The sequence below is a fragment of the Dipodomys merriami genome, unplaced genomic scaffold, assembly GCF_024711535.1.
Source record: "Dipodomys merriami isolate MVZ:Mamm:240054 unplaced genomic scaffold, mDipMer1.0.p SCAF_3, whole genome shotgun sequence".
NCBI lineage: Eukaryota > Metazoa > Chordata > Mammalia > Rodentia > Heteromyidae > Dipodomys > Dipodomys merriami.
Window position 1 is genome coordinate 86270140 of NW_027204492.1, and position 14212 is coordinate 86284351.

Here is a 14212-nt window from a genome sequence, read left to right on the forward strand (position 1 = left end):
AGTTTGGACACATATCTAAAGTTTATCTCTTATGTAAACAAACAAATCGTTGTTAAAATGCCTAACTGATTGGAACTGGGTTCTGGTTAAACACAAACAGGTTAAAACGGAAAGAACAAAGCAGTTAAATAAAATCCTCCCTGTCCCTAGTCTCCAAGACCCTGGTGCCTGGTGCCAATGCTTGCTTTTTTTCTTTGTGCTAGTCCTGGGGCTTGAACTCAGGTCCTGAGCCCTGTCCTTGAGCTTTTGTGTTCAACCATTTGAGATACAGGCTGACTTACAGATTTTTGGTAGTTTATTGGAGATAAGACTCTCACAGGGCTTTCTGTCCAGGCTGGCTCTGAACCTGGATCCTCAGATCTCAGCCTCCTAAGGATTATGTGCTGAGGTATGACCCTCAACAAAATGTTTCCCTTCCTTCCTTCCTTCCTTCCTTCCTTCCTTCCTTCCATCCTTCCTTTCTTCCTTCTCTTCCTTCCTTCCTTCTTTCTTTTTAAATTTTTTGAACATTATATTTTATTTGATTTAAAAATCTCATGGAATAATTGATTGGAAGCAGCATTCACTTTCACAGTCCCCACTGAGAGTGTAAGTACATCGTGTCCTTGGTAGGGCATTTTGTCTCAGTAACCCATAAGATTAAAAGATTGTTTAATTTGATTGATCAATTTATATTTTTTTCTTGATCTCCTGAATATTCAACACAGGACCTCATGAATAATAGGCTTAAAAAATGGTAAGAGTAGCTGGGTTCTGGTGTCTCATGCTTGTAATCCTACCTACACAGGGGCTGAGATCTGAGGATTGCAGTTCAAAGCTACCCCGGGCAGGAAAGTCCATGAGATACTTATCTCCAACTAACTACCAGAAAATTGGAAGTGGCGCTGTGGCTCAAAGTGGTAGAGCACCAACACTGAACAAAAGAAAGCCCAAGAACAATGCCCAGGCCCTAAGTTCAAATCCTACAACTGACAAAAAATATAAGGGAGGCTGGGAAGGTGGCTCAGTGGTAGAGCGCTTGCCTTGCATGCCTGAGGCTGGGTTTGATTCCCCAGTACCACATAAGCAAAAAGAAAAAAAGCCGGAAGTGGCACTGTGGCTCAAGTGGTAGAGCGCTAGCTTTGAGCTGAAGAGCTGAGGGACAGCACCCAGGCCCAGAGTTCAGGCCCCACGACTGGACCCCCCCCAAAAATAGTAAGGGTAAATAGAGGCAAAGGTAGGGATGAACTATAGAGTAAGGGAAGCTTTCTGGGGCAATAAGAATATTATTCTGGGGTCTGGGAAGGTGGCTCAGTGGTAGAGTGCTTGCCTTGCATGCATGAGGCCCTGGGTTTGATTCCTCAGCACCACATAAGCAGAAAAAGCCGGAAGTGGCCCTGTGGCTCAAGTGGTAGAGCACTAGGTTTGAGCTGAAGAGCTGAGGGGCAGTGCCCAGGCCCAGAGTTTAGGCCTCACGACCCAAAAAAACCCCCCAAAATAAAAAAAAAAAAAACAAAAAAAAGAATAAGGGGCTGGGAAGGTGGCTCAGTGGTAGAGTGCTTGCCTTGCATGCCTGAGGCCCTGGGTTCAATTCCTCAGCACCACATAAGCAAAAAGAAAAAAGCCGGAAGTGGCACTGTGGCTCAAGTGGTAGAGCACTAGCCTTGAGCTGAAGAGCTGAGGGACAGCGCCCAAGCCCAGACTTCAGGCCCCATGACCAGACCCCCCCCGCAAAAAAAAAGAATATTATTCTGTTTCAGTTAGAGTCTTTATTTGCACAGGTATATATACTATCAAAAATCAACAACTGAGGGGCTGGGAATGTGGCTTAGTGGTAGAGTGCTTGCCTGGCATGCATGAAGCCCTGGGTTCGATTTTTCAGGGCCTCATAAACATAAAAAGGCAGAAGTGGTGCTATGGCTCAAGAGGAAAAGAAGGGCCGGGCGTGGGTGGCTCACGCCTGTAATCCTAGCTACTCAGGAGGCTGAGATCTGAGGATCATGGTTCAAAGCCAGCTGGGGCAGGAAAGTCTGTGAAACTCTTATCTCCAATAAACCACCAGAAAACCGGAAGTGGTATTGTAGCTCAAGTGGTAGAGCACTAGCCTTGAGCTGTAGAGCTGAGGGACAATGTTCAGGCCCAGAGTTCAAGCCCCACAACTGACCAAAAAAAAAAAAAAAAAAAAAAAGAGCAAAAGAAGCTCAAGAGCAAGAAGCTCAGGGTAGTGCCCAGGCCCTGAGTTCAAACTCCAGGAATGGCAAAACAAAACAAAAAAATCAACAACTGAGTTGGCCATTGGTGGCTCATGCCTTTAGTATTAGCTACTCAGAAGGCTGAGATCTGAGGATCTCAAAGTCATCCTGGGCAGAAAAATCCTGGAGACTGTCATCTTTCAGTTAACCAGGAAAAAGCCAGAAATGGAGCTGTGGCTCAAGTAGTAGAGAACCAGCTTTGAGTGGAAAAAGCCAAGTAAGCTTGGGAGACCTTGACGTTACATCCCAGTACATCCCCTCCCCCCTGGCTCCCTTGCACACAGACACAGACACAAATCATCTAATGAACTGGATGTGGTGGCTCATGCCTGTAATGCCAGCTACTCAGGGAGGCTGGGATAGGACAAAAAAAAAATCCAGTGTTACAGTTCAGATTTATGCACTTTATCCTACCATATTGAATTCAAAGTCTTTATTTTTTTTTTAATTGGTCATGGGCTTTGAACTCTGTGCTGGGTGCTGTCCCTCAGCTCTTCAGCTCAAGGCTAGCACTCTACCATTTGAGCCACAGCGCCACTTCCGATTTTCTGGTGGTTAATTGGAGATAAGAGTCTCATGGACTTTCCTGCCTGGGCTGGCTTTGAACTGCCATCCTCAGAGCTCAGCCTCCTGAGTAGCTAGGATTACAGGCATGAGCCACTGGTGCCGGGTTTTTTTTTCCAGTCCTGGGGCTTGAACTCAGGGCCTGGGCACTCTCCTTGAGCTGCTTTTGCTCATGACTAGCACTCTACCATGTGCGCCACAGCACCACTTCTGGCCTTGGTTGTTTATGTGGTATTGAGGAACTGAGCCCAGGCATGTTAGTCAAGCAGTCTACAACTAAGCCATATTCCCAGCTCAGTTCAAAGTTTTTGTTGTGGTTTTTTCTGAGGATTTCAGTTCAAAGCAAGTCCAGGCAGGAAAGTCCGTAAGACTCTTATGTCCAATTAACCACCAGAAAACTGGAAGTGGTGCTGTGGCTCAAAGTGGTAGATTGCCAGCCTTGAGTGAAGCAGCTCAGGGACAGTGCCCAGGCCACAGAGTTCAATCCCCATGACTGACCAAAAAAAAAAAAAAAAAAAAAAAAGCAAACATAAGGTACTTTCTTGGGTGGGGCAAAAGGTGGGATTGAAATACCCATATATTGGCGATTCCGCTATGCTTCTTAAGAAGTATCTGCCTGTCCCAGGCTTTCCTATACTTCTTCAATGCTAATGCTAAGGACTCACTAGCTTTCTCTTAAAGCCTCATCCTGAAGATCAACTTCTCTCAGTAGTCTCATAGGACTGTACCAAACAAATCATATTTTTTATGAAATTCCTGTCCTATGTTGGTGAATAGGGCCATGGTACAACTAATGGACCAATCAAGAAACAGAACATCTTAGCTTACTTTACTTGTTCCCTAATTCAACTCCATTTAGTCATTAGCCTATAGAAGTGTCTCTTGGTATTGGGTGGCTTTGGCTCATACCTGTAATCCTAGCCACACAGGAGGCTGACATCTGCGAATCAAGATTTGAAGCCAGTCTGGGCAGGAAAGTGTGAGATACTTATCTCCAATTAACTAAAATTTGGAAGCAGAGATATGTCTCAAGTGCTAGAGTGCTAGCCTTGAGTGACAAAAGCAAAGGGACAGCACCCAGGCCCTGAGTTCAAGCCCCAGTACCAGCACACATACATATAAGTGTCTCTTTAATGTTCATCTGACTGTTGGCATTTATCTTTTTTTTTCTGGTCATGGGGCTTGAACTCTGGGCCTGAGAACTGTCCCTCAGCTTTTCAGCTCAAGGCTAGTGCTCTACCACTTGAGCTACAGCGCCACTTCCCGTTTTCTGGTGGTTTATTGGAGATGAGTTTCTCAGATTTTCCTGCCTGGGCTGGCTTTGAACCGAGATCCTCAGATCTCAGCATCCTAAGTAGTTAGGATTACAAGTGTGAGCCACTGGTGCCCGGCTATTGGCATTTATCTTAATTCATTCAGGCCTCTATCTTCATCTTTCTTCCAAATTGCTGTCATCGTTCTGGAAATCCAATATTACCCTTTTGGAGCTGTTGACAAAATGGCTTGCTAAACTGAGAGTCCTTGGGGCCCATGCTAAATCCTTTCTTTTTCTTTCAGTTGTGGGGTTCTTTTGTTCTTTTACTGAAGGCTAGTGTTCTACCACTTTGAGCCACAGCACCACTTCCAGTTTTCTGGTGGTTAATTGGAGATAGGAGTCTCAATAACTTTTCTGCCTGGGCTGGCTTTGAAATGTGATCCTCAGATCTCAGCCTCCTGAGTAGCTAGGAGTATAGATGTGAGCCATCAGTGCCCAGCCCAAGGTATGTCTGGCTCACCTTCAACTTCAGAGTTGCATTAATATATATGTGTCCCCGAGACCAACCTGCGACTTGGATGGGGGCAGATGCCATGTGCTCCCTCTCCTGGGGAGATATGGCCCTCTAATAAACCTTATGTTTCTCCTGTGCTGCCTGCCTCCGTGTGGTCCTCTGGGAGGGTCCTAAAGGATCCTTTCATATGGTTCTGTGACCCAGATATGTTCCCCGGTGGATTTGCTCTCCCCTCCACTTCGGATGGGGGTCTGACCAGGTGCCCCGGGACCTAGCCTACAATCTTACAATACTGTCGCCCAGGGACCACCAAGGTAACTTTCTCCTGCCTGAGCACTCTACCTCCTGCCCATCCAACACCAGCTAATTCCTTCCTGCTCCAGGGTAAGTGACCAGAAAACTGGAGATCCGGGCCTCCGCCATATTAAGGCCTTGTGGGCCTTGGTAAGCGGAGATCCGGTCCTCCACCATATTAAGGCCGCACGGGCCTTGGTAGGCTGCTGAGCCCCCATATTAAGGCCACGAGGGCTTTGGTAGGCTGCTGAGGCCCCGTATTAAAGCCACCTGGGCCTTAGTGGGCTACTGAGCCCCTATCAGAAGATGCTTGGTAGCAAGTTCTGGTTCCAGTGGTCACCTACTATGGGAAGGACACAACTAAATTTCTTTACAGTCAGATTTGGCCCCAAATTTATAACTCCACTTCTGCGAGTACTCAGACAAGTAAAACTTTCTCTCTTCCTCTTCTCTCTGCCCCCTTCCTCCCTCTATAGATTGCTCTCTTCCTCATTCTCCCTCCCTCCCTCTCTTGGTCTCCCTAAACTGCCTGCCTGCCAGGAGACAGTTGAGCATAGCTTCAGGTAACCTCTCTCTTCTTCCAACTAAAGGTACTAGGTGAGGAGCTGGGAAGGTGGCTCAGTGGTAGAGTGCTTGCCTTGCATGCCTGAGGCCCTGGGTTCGATTCCTCAGCACCACATAAGCAAAAAGAAAAAAGCCAGAGGTGGCGCTGTGGCTCAAGTGGTAGAGCGCTGGCCTTGAGCGGAAGAGCTGAGGGACAGCGCCTAGGCCCACGACTGGACCAAAAAAATAAATAAATAAAGGTACTGGGTGGGATAAATTTTACTACCACATTCTTCAACAAAAGGCAAATATATCTACTAGCAAGCAAGCCCTGGAAAAATGTTATTCATGAAGCATTCCTGATTTTTGATACAGAGAATATTAGCATGGCCTCTGTACAAGGATGACAAACAAGCCCAGCTAACCAAATTTGTTTAAAAGTTTGTCTTAGATTGGCAAAAATATCTCTTGCCACTAAAAATTCAGGAAAATGTAGGTGGGTATTCATTTTGCACACTTTAAGATCTTTGTGTACAAGAAAGTTATGTCTACCCCCGCTTTCACTGTATTTGATGTCAGTATAATTTGTGGAGGGGAAGGGGAAAAACAAGTCATTTAAATAAGGATACAGGTGGACCCGTTGCAACAATGAGAAGTACAAGTTGTCAGGTCGAAAACGAACTTTACAACTTTGGTGGGGGGGAGGATTGGGTGGGGAAGGGGTGGAGGGAGGCTGGGAAGGGATGAGAAGGGTAAACAAAGGGAGGCTACAATGCTTGATAAGAAATGTACTCACTATGTTGCCCATGTAATTGTAACCTCTCTGTACAGTATTTTCACAATAAAAAATAAAAAATAAATAAACAATATTAACCACAAAAAAAGAATGTTATGTCTATGTAAACTGGTTAAGAAACTCCCAAGATTATTGCATTGTTTTAAAGAGGAACTTTAGGAAGTGGTGCTGTGACTCAAGTGGTAGAGCACTAGCCTTAAGCTGAAGAGCTGAAGGACAGCGCCCAGGCCCAGAGTTCAAGCCCACGACCGATCAAAAAAAAGTGCACGAAAAAAGAGGAACTTTAGCTAAGTTACTGTTCTGCTTGCTAAAAGGTCTTTAACCAGTATGTGTAGAGATTTTGCAGGTATACAGCAGGAAGTGTGACAATGCTGGGAGACGCCACAGCCTAGCCCAGACCCTGGCCTTGCTTTATCACATATGACCATAGCCTGCGGATTTGGGGTGAAAAGCATAGCCACTTAGCTCAGACCTTTACATCATCCTGATTTGTTTGTGTTCCTTTCCACCTGTCAGTAATGTTAATCCCAAGTCAGACCAAAATGTGATTTTATTTCTGTGATAGTGGATAGTAAAGAGGTAAGGTTGTAAAATGCAGGGAGTTTAAATCCCCTGCATATGTTATTTATAGTAGCCTCTGACTGGTCACTTCCAACCAGTCCAGTATGCTATCTCCTACCCAGTTGCCAAAAATCCCTAGACACCCCCTTCCTGACCCCAGTACAATGATTCCTCCTTCCCTGTAATGGGCCACAACTGGGCTTATGCTCCAAATGGAGCTTTTCTGGCCCTAGGCCAATGTGTGTTCTATGTCATTCTTGTTAACTGACCTTGTCACCTTGTCAGCTTTTTGCCTGACCTTTCCAAGTTTCTTTTAACAGGATACTAGCCCCCCCCCCCCAACCAGGACATCACCTGGGAACAAGTCAAGGCCATCTTGTTACTATAGGCAACTGGAGACCTCACTTACACTACCCTGCGCAGACCTGGACCCTAAAGACCCCAGCTCCAGGGACTCCTCAACGTCCCCAGGCCAGCAGGAAGTAGCCAAAAGAGCCCATGACACCTATGAGCTATGATAACTATTGTCATGGAAAAGATGAGGACCTTTACAAACCATCAAGCATAGTCAAGGATGGTACCCAGCTGAACAACAAATCAGAGACCTCTGAATGCTTTACCCCTTTACAGCAGGAAGTAGCTTCAGAAGAAACAACCTCCACCCTGACCCCTGGGCCTGGTACACCCCCCCCCCTTTTTTTTTTATTAAACAATGAAGTGGGGAATGTTAGTATTATCCCACCTTTGGTCCTCAGCTCCACCCAGATCTGAGCTCCTCCCTGCCCTGGAGTACCATCCCTACAGCTTGCCCCTCTCTTTTCACCCAGACCCACCCATGCATGCACTTCTGCCCTCACTTCCCCTGAGACGGACAGGTGACTTGGATGGTGGCAGATGCCATGTGCTCCCTCTCCTGGGGAGATATGGCCCCTCGAATAAACCTTATGTTTCTCCTGAAAAAAAAGTATGTTGTTCAAGTATCTTTGAAATTGGATCTGACTGTGTCAAAACAGTCAAGATCCTGGGTTCAAGTGTCCTTCTGCCTCAGTCTCCCATGTGCTGAGAATATAGGTGCACATCACCATACTTGACTAGCTTTTACTCTTTTTTGTGGTACTGGAGTTTGAACTCAAGGCTTCACCTTTGTTGTTTATTTTTCAGATAGGGTCTTGTGGTTTTACCTGGGGAGGGTCTTATAGGTAAACCTACCTATACTTCCCAGTGTAGTGGGATGCCTGCCACTACAGCCAGTTTACTGAGATGAGATCTTGCTAACTTTTTGCATGGACTGTCCTTGAACCCTGGTGTTCTCCATCTCCAAATCTTAAGTAGCAAGGGTTTGATGCAAAAGCCACTGTGTGTGTGTGTGTGTGTGTGTGTGTGTGTGTGTGTGTGTGTGTGTGTGTGTGTGTGTGTGTGCGCGCACGCGTCTGTGTGTGTGCTGTTCTGTTGCTGGGGTTTAGACTCAAGGGTCTGGGTACTGTCCCTTAGTCTTTTTTTTTGCTGAAGGCTGGTGCTCTACCACTTGAGATACACATCCACTTTTGGACTTTGTCTTGTTCATTTGAGATAAAAGTCTTACATGTTTGTTTGCTTGGGGTAGTTGGAAACTTTGGTCCTCAGATCTTATCCTTCTGAGTAGCTAGTGTTACAGGTGTGAGCCACTTATTATTATTATTATTATTATTATTATTGTTGGTCGTGGTGCTTGAACTCTAGACCTGGGCACCGTCCCTCAACTCTTCATCTCAAGGCTAGTGCTCTACCATTTGAGCCACAGTGCCACTTCTGGTTTTCTGGTGGTTTATTGGAGATAAGAGTTTCATGGACTTTCCTGTCCAGGCTTGCTTTGAACCTTGATTCTCAGATCTCGCCTCCTGAGTAGCTAGGATTACAGGAATGAGCCACTAGCACCTGGCTTAGAGCCATTTATTTTTATTTTTATGGCCAGTACTGTGTCTTGAATTCAGGGTCTGGGCACTGACCCTGAGTTTATTTTCTCTCAAGACTAGCACTCTACCACTTGAGCCAACACCACTTCTGGTCTTTTGTGTTTATGTGGTACTGAGGAATCGAACCCAGGGCTTCATGCATGATAGAAATGCACTCTAACACTAAGCCACATTCCCAACCTTTATTTTTATTTTTGCTGGTCCTGCAGCTTGAATTCAGTGCTGGGCCCATCCCTTTCTTACAAAATTGCAGTATGTTTTATTGTTCTATTTTCATACATACAAATCAACTACAATAACCCTATTCATCCTGATTTACCTAGTGTCTTTTCAGAATCCCCAAACTTCAGGTTTAAAATGGTGCATAGGGGGCTAGGAAGGTGGCTCAGTGGTAGAGAGTTTGCCTTACATGCATTAGGCCCTGGGTTCGATTCCTCAGCACCACATAAACAGAAACAGCCGGATGGTGCTATGGCTCAAGTGGTAGAGTGCTAGCCTTTAGCTGAAGAGCTGAGGATAGTGCCCAGGCCCAGAGTTCAGGCCCCACGACTGGATCCCCCCCCAAAAAAATAAAAAAAAATAAAATGGTGCATAGGCTGCTTAGGGAGGTGGGTTTTCTGTGTGTGTGCATGCATATGTGTGTGCACGTGTGCGCACATGGGTGTGTGTGTGAGTGTATGTATGTGATACGGGAGATCAAACATAGTTCTTGGCTCAAGCTAGGCAAGTTCTCTATTTTTAGGCTCCTTACATAGTGAGGGGTATTTGAAAATGCAACTTGTATATGCTGGGGACAGAGTTGGAGATAGTATCTGAGTACCCTGCAATAATTATTTATTTCAGCTTCTAATAGAGTTGAGCCTATGATATTTTGGGGGGCATGTATTCATGTTGGGGCTTGAACTCAGGGCCTGAGTGCTGTAGTTCAGGGCCTGAGTGCTGTTTCTGAGCTTTTATGCTCAAGGCTAGCACTCTACAACTTGAGCCACACTTCCATTTCTAACTTTTCGGTGCTTAATTGGAGGTAAGAGTCTCATGGACCTAACTCTCAGGTTAGGTCCGAACTGGGATCCTCAGATCTCAGTGTTTTGAGTAGCTAGAATTACAGGTGTGAGCTACCAGCACCTGGCTGGGGCTAGAATTTTAAAATACTTTCCAAAAACTGGGGCAAACCCATTGTTAATTTAAGAGTAAATTGTGAGGCTAGGTGCCACAAGTTACAGGTTGACACAGATAATCTCAGTTACTCAGGAGGAAAAGGAGGATCATGGTTTGAGGCTAGCCCAGGCAAAAAGTTAGTACAACCTGATTTCAACCAATAAACTGGGCATAATGGTGTGGGTCACTGTCTCAGTTGTATAGAAGGCATTGGTGGAGGATAGCAGTCTAAGGCTGGTCCCAGGTAAAATATCAAAACAAATCTGCTGGGCACCAGTTGCTCATTTCTGTAATCCTAGCTACACAAAAGGCTGAAACCTGAAGGTTCATAATTGGAAGCCTGGGCAGAAAAGTTCATGAGACTCTATCTCCAATTTATCATAAAAAGCTGGGCTAGATGGCCTGGGAAGGTGGCTCATTGGTAGAGTGCTTGCCTTGCATGCATGAGGCCCTGGGTTCGATTCCTCAGCACCACATAAGCAGAAACAGCCGGATGGTGCTATGGCTCAAGTGGTAGAGTGCTAGCCTTTAGCTGAAGAGCTGAGGATAGTGCCCAGGCCTAGTTCAGGCCCATGACCAAAAAAAATAATATAAAACAAAAATCTGGGCTAGAAGCATGGCTCAAGTGGTAAAGTATCACCCATGAGTGGGATAAAACTAAGAGAGCTTGAGGCCCTCAGTTCAAGGCTCAGTACTGGTATAAAAAGTTGCTCAACATTTACCAAAAGGATCACAAACAAGGTTATACTAAAGCTACCAGCACAACTATGTTTATCACAGCATTATTTACCATAGCTAAAGATATGGACCCAACCCAGATGCCTCTCAGTAGATGAATAGATCAAGAGAATGTGGGGTGTGTGTGTGTGTGTGTGTGTAATGGAATTCTATACCTTCATCAGAAAGAATAACATCGCCCCATTTGTTAGGAAATGGAAAGACTTGGAAAACAATATTAAGTGAAGTAAGCCAGGCCCATAGAAACATAGGTCCCATGGTTTCCCTTATTTGCAATAACTAGTATATGTCTGAGACAAGCAGAAAAGGTCAAAAGTTATGTACATATGACCATATAAGATGATATTAAGTGAAATGAACCCTAAGATAGGGACACAACTTGTTTTTTCTTTCTTTCTATTGTTTTTAATGTATCTAAAATGTACTATGTGATTTTTTTGTTTCCCTTGTATGTTCTTCCCCCATGGTATAACCCCTGTTTATACTGTATTTGACATGGTGCCCTGCATCTTGTATATGTATTTTTCTAATTTGGGAAGGGGATGGGAAATAAAATGCTGAAACAAGGATAAAAGTTGACCCATTGTAACAATGAGATGTACAAGACACTATGTAGAAAATGAACTTTACAACTTGGGGGTAGAGGAGGAGAATTAGGGAGGTGGGTAGGGAGGGATGGTAGGGGAAAAACAGAGGAGGAAGTAACAATGCTTTATAGGAAATGTACTCGTTACCTTACTCATGTATCTGTAACCCCTCTGTACACTATTTTTACAATAAAAACATTTTAAAAAGTTGCCCAAGATGTTATTTGAAAAATAACCTAGGGCTGAGAATATGGATTAGTGGTAGAGTGCTTGCCTAGAATGCATGACACTCTGGATTTGATTCCTCAGAACCACAAAAACAGAAAAAGCCAGAAGTGGTGCTGTGGCTCAAGTGGTAGAGTGCTAGCCTTGAGCATTAGAGCTCAGGGACAGTGCCCAGGCCCTGAATTCAAGCCCCAGTACTGGCAAAAAAAACCCACCCAAAAAGGGTAGAAAGTGTGGCTCAAGTGCAAGGCCCTGAGTTCAAATTCGCCCAATGTCACCCCCCGCCCCCAAATGGAGATAATACGGAGCTCCCAGAGGGGACAGATCTTGTTGACCTCTAGGATAACATAGATGCCCAAGGGGTTTCTGAGAGCTTTAATAACTATGGGTTTAGAATTCCACTAGTTAGGGTTGGGCGCTGGTGGCTCATGCCTGTAATCCTAGCTACTAAGGAGGCTGAGATCTGAGGACTGTGGTTCAAAGCCAGCCTGGGCAGGAAAGTCTAGGAGTCTCTTATCTCCAATTATCCACTAGAAAACCTGAAATGGTGCTGTGGCTCAAGTGGTAGAGTGCTCGCCTTGAGCTTAAGAGCTCAGGGACAGCCCCCAGGCCCAGAGTTCAAGCCCAATGATGGACCAAAAAAAAAAAAAAAAAAAAAAAACCAAAAAAAGAATTCTACTATAGTTCTTTGTACTTTCTGTACTAATGCAAAAAATAGAAAATAAAAATTATATTTAGTGATGAGTGTTTTGCATCTTTCTTACTTTGAAGCTGTAAGTTTCTAAAGCATATTATTAATTTATTAACTTAATCTTTTCATCTAAGTTCTTTTTTTTTTTTTTTTTTGCCAGTCCTGGGGCTTGAACTCAGGGCCTGGGCACTATCCCTGAGCTTCTTTTGTTCAAGGCTAGCATTCTACCACTTGAGTCACAGCACCACTTCTAGCTTTTTCTGTTTATGTGGTAGTGAGGTATAGAACTCAGGGCTTCATGCATGCTAGGAAAGCACTCTGCCATTAAGCCACATTTCCAAGCCTCATCTAAGTTTATAAAGTTAGTTAGGATCTGAAAATTTCAGTCTTAGACAACACAAAAGATAAGAATTTTATTAAGCCCTTTGAAAGGACATCTGGACATCGTTACTGTCATTATGTATGAATCATGTATAATCATTATGGTTTTTGTTGTAGTTTTTTTTCTAGTCCTAGGGCTTGAATTCCAGGCCTGGGCGCTGTTCCTGTGATTTTGTGCTCAAGGCTAATGCTCTACCACTTGAGCCACAGCACCATTTCTGGCGTTTTCTCTGCTTAGGTGGTACTGAGGAATTGAACTCAGGGCTTCATGCATGCTAGGCAAGCACTCTACCACTAAGCCACATTCCCAACTTTGGTATTATTATTTTTTATTTATTTGTGCTGATATGATCCAGGCTGGCTGGGGAGAAACATGACAGCTAGTCACAAAATAAAGAAAAATAAAAGGAGATAGGGCTGTTGTGTGGCTCAAATGGTAGAACAATAACTTCTCAAATGTGAGGCTCTGAGTTAAGACCCCAGAATTGCCTAAACAAAACTATGTTATTAGTCGGGTGCTGGTGTCTCATGCCTGTAATCCTAGCTACTCAGGAGGCTGAGATCTGAGGATCATGGTTCAAAACCAGCCCAGGCAGGAAAGTCCATGAGACTCCTATCTCCAATAAACCACTCAGAAAACTGGAAGTGATGTTGTGGCTCAAGTGGTAGAGTGCTAGGCTTGAGCTGAAGAGCTGAGGAACAGCATTCAGGCCCAGAGTTCAAGCCCCATGACTGAAAAACAAAACAAAACAAAAACAACTATGTTATTAGAAGCTGGGGATGGTGGCATATACCTGCAATTCCAGAATGGAAAGGATCTTGAACTTGAGGTCAACTTGTACTATGTAGTGAGTTTCAGGCCAATATGGAAACGTACTTAAGACCCTCTCTCAGAAATAAAAACAGTAGCCTGGAAGCTAGTGGCTTGCACCTGAAAGCTACTCCGTGAGCTGAGATCCAACGATCACAGTTTGAAGCCAGCCTGGCAGGAAAGAACATGAGACTTTTATCTCCAATTAATCATCAAAAAGTTGGAAATGTAGTTGTGGCTCAATTGGTAGGACACCATCCTTGAATGAAAAAAGCTGAGGACCAGCGCCAAGGCCCTAGCCTCAGTACTACTGCACGCGCGCACACACACACACACACACACACACACACACACACACACACACACACACACACACACACACACACACACACACACACACACACACACACACACACACACACACACGGTGAAGGTACAAAACCAGCTTAATTGGTAGGACACCATCCTTGAATGAAAAAAGCTGAGGACCAGCGCCAAGGCCCTAGCCTCAGTACTACTGCACACACACACACACACACACACACACACACACACATACACACACACACACACACACACACACACACACACACACACACACACACACACACACACACACGGTGAAGGTACAAAACCAGCTTATTATAGCCCAGATGGGCCTGCAGGAATAAGGAAATGTTCTTGAAAGAGTAAGCAGCACTTGGTTTTGTGTCCAGTGTATACATTTTCTTTTACTCCTTTGACAGATTACCACCAATTTAATTGGTTTAAAACAATACAAATCTGTCCTGGATTACAGGTAGCTCACATGAGGTTACTCAGGAGACAGAGCTCTGCCATGGTTCAAAGATAACCTTGGCAGCAGATTCTATGAGACTCTGATCTCCAATTAACCACCAAAAAAGCTGGAA

General features: G+C 44.7%; 1 pseudogene; it reads left to right on the plus strand.

Annotated features, from left to right (window-relative positions):
* Nucleotides 1–5740: 5740 nt before the first annotated feature.
* LOC138840546 (U6 spliceosomal RNA) lies at nt 5741–5835 on the plus strand (annotated as a pseudogene).
* The last annotated feature ends 8377 nt before the right edge of the window (nt 5836–14212 follow it).